Raw genomic sequence first — 3456 nt, forward strand, 5'->3', positions numbered from 1 at the left:
TAAGTGAGCGCTCCACCTCTAACTTTGCTCATTTTTATTTCGTCCTTTGTATAGTTGCCCAAATAATCTCAAAAATATAAAACTCTGATCATGCTACTACCTTCCTCATACACATAGATGCATACACACGTGCATAACTTCAGCAGCTCCTCACCCCCTCTTTTTTAATAAGATCAAATGTGATTTCCTTAGCCTGACATTTAAGGCATTTTGTAATCTGTCTCCTGTCTACTTTTCAGGTCTTATTTTATATACTCCCCTTTTCAACACCATGTTTCAGCCAAATTAGACTGCTTAACTAGCTATTTTGCAACCTGGTTCTGCCTTTTTTTTTGCCTTCTATATTTGTGTATTTGTGCAGATCATTCCTTTCGCCTGAAACACACTCTCTTCTTATCTGTAAAATCCTTCTCTTTCTTCACAGTCCAGTTTATATACCATCTCTATGAATCCTTCTCTTTCTTTACTTGCTGAAAGTGATCTCTTCCTCTTCAAAATTTCCCAGAAAATTTTATCAGTATCTCTCTTTTACTTTGATCATATTCTGCTTTGTATTATACTTATTTATTAATATGCCTTCTCCCACTATTAGAATATAAATTCCTTCAGTATAATGACCATGTCATGTTTCATCTTTGCATCTCCAGCAATTAATACAGTGCTGTCCACATAGTAGGTGATTAATGAGTGTTTATAGAATTGCATAATACAAGATAAGCAAAATATATAAGGATATTTCCTTCTGCTGTATGTGATTTAAGCTACTTGGCTTCTAATAAATGTGATTCATCCCATTATTTCAGCTCTTGGACATCTAAAATGATTATTTGGAATTGAACCATAGCTTTCTAAAATGAATTGAGTGTTATTTCCAGGCCAGTGAGCTGCATGTTTAACCACTTCACTGATCTATTTTAATACCCATTTCTGAAGTTTGTATTTCTAGTTGCTTAAGAAATCGAATTGTTCATTTAAATCCTGGGATTTAAATTTAAAATAATTTTTTTTACCTTTCTTTAAAAAGCATGCAAATGGCAGGCAGTATTCAAATAATGACATGCAGTTGTTCTGTTTCCTTTTCATTTTAAATTAGAAAGATGGTAGTCCTGCATGGGATAATGGAGGAAGGGCAAGAATTGGTTTCCAATGAGATCAGGGTTTTAATTCCATTGCTGACACTGCGAAAAAAAAAGTCATGAAAAAATGAATTCCTAAAAGTGACTTTAAACATATATGTATATATGTATGAGTATATATGTGTTTCTTTTTCTGGGTATTCTCTATATCGATAAAAAAATCTCAGGTCTGTTTCATGTACGAGTGGGTGGGTCTGTCACTAGCCTATGTTAAACTAGCTCTGCCATTATGAGAAAACTGAATGATGGAGAAAATAAAATCTGCTTTTTGGTTTACAATGTGTTTTTGTTCTTACTGGCTATGGGACTTATTTACCTTAGGAAAACAGAGAAGCAACAATAACTACATTTGACACTTAAGAAGAAAAAATAGAAGGTGACAAATTCATAGGAAGTGATTAATGAATCTAGATTCAGATGTCATCAATTTAGTGGTGATGAAGATCCAATTATTCTCCTAAGATGCTTTAGTCCAAAGCATTGGGTAAGGAGGGAACCAAAAGAATGTTGACTATCTTGGACACCAGGGACCATTGGGACAATTCCACAGGCTTGCCTCTTTCACCAGGGAAAGGCTCTGTGAGCACAACCCTTACAGCAAGACTAGGAGGGGAGATTGGGCCTGGACCCTTAATCTTCTCAGAAAATGTTTCCCGGTTGGAGATCAAGGGAGCAATCAGGGGAAGAGGAGGAGCACTGTTTGGCAGATGAAGCTGCATAATGTAAATGAGCTCTCAGTTCTATTCCCAGAGTTTTATCCTCAATCCAACCAGTGACTCACGCTAACCATTAAGATGGTTGGTTTATCCAGCTGCGTTTGAGTTTATCCATCTGTAAAATTGTACTTATCTTGCTCACTGGGGTGTTGTGAAGCTTACAAAAAAAAACCCACCACCAACAAAACACCACCCAGAAACCTTGTCCTTTGTAATCCCAAAGACTCTCTCTAATGATAAGGGTTTTTTTTTTCTTTTTTCCCTCCTGCCCATAAGCTAGTCATTCTGGGCACTCAATTTCTGAGGCTTTTGCTGTTTAGTCACTGCATCTTAGCCTCATGTGGAGCAAAGCATTTTGCCTCTAAATGAACCCCTTTGGCTCTGATTGCATTGTGAGCACCAAGTGCATAGCCTTCTGATTTTCCCCTTTATCGATGTTCAGGTCACCTTGGTCTAAATTTTGCTACCATGTGTTCTTAAACCATTTCTCTTTCCTGCCTTATGTCTGATTGTCCTCATTTGATTTGCCCTGACAGTAGTTTTCGCGTTGGGTCTTATCAATTCTTAGCACATATTTAGCCCTGTTGCTGAGTGACAATAACCATGTCCTTTATACTTAGGGAGTAATGGAAATCCAGAACCTCATTACCAAAGGTTTGTCCTGCCATTTTCTGTTAAAGGGAGCTCTGAGTAATGAAGACAAGGTTCTTTCAGACTCTGGCTCTGAATTTAAAGTTTCAGAACTTACATTCTGTTGGAGAGGATACTCATTAGATGGGTGTCAAGCATACTCAAATTGTCAAGCTGTAGAACACTCCTATTTTTGAAATAACTTTGGAAGGGAAGAGGATAAGAGAAAGTCCCAGGTTAGCAATACCTGTGGAAGCCCAAAGTAACATGCTGTTTCTGTGGTGTTCCAATGATCAAAGAAACCTGTCCATGATTAAATGAGTGCTCTGTTAGAATCAGCCTCCTATTTCATTAAAAGACTATGTATGAGGTATCTTATTGTCCCTGTAAATGCTTCCAGATACAGAATTTCAGTCTGGCCCAAAACCAAATCATGTCTGAGCAAAAAAGCAGATTCTATTATTCTGCCTTAGAGCACAAATTAATTAGTGTTTTTACTCTTACTACTCTAAAATAGAACTATTCCTGAAAAGTTAAAGGGAAAGCTTTTTTTCTAGAGGCCAAACCCATGTACAACTACTGACTTGTAAGCTACTATTATGAAGTGGTAAAACCACTAGATTTCATGCTGTGGGACTTGAGTTCGAAGCACAACTCTGCTACTTGCCAACTGGGTGACCCTGGGCAATTAATTTATCTCTAGACTTTGTTTTTTTTTTTGTGTAAAGTGAGTGAGTTGGGGGGCAGCTAGATGGCACAGTGGATACAGCACCTGCCCTGGAGTCAGGAGGACCTGAGTTCATATCTGGCCTCAGACACTTAACACTTACTAGCTATGTGACCTTAGACAAGTCACTTCCCATTGCCAAAAAAAAAAAAAGGTGAGTGAGTTGGCTCCAACTCTTTAATGCTCCTTTCAGTTCCAAATCCTATAATGAAATGAGAGATGTATTCCTTGACTGGGGTGGGGGTAG

Source organism: Phascolarctos cinereus, unplaced genomic scaffold, assembly GCF_003287225.1.
Source record: "Phascolarctos cinereus isolate Bilbo 61053 unplaced genomic scaffold, phaCin_HiC Scaffold_5;HRSCAF=322, whole genome shotgun sequence".
Lineage (NCBI taxonomy): Eukaryota > Metazoa > Chordata > Mammalia > Diprotodontia > Phascolarctidae > Phascolarctos > Phascolarctos cinereus.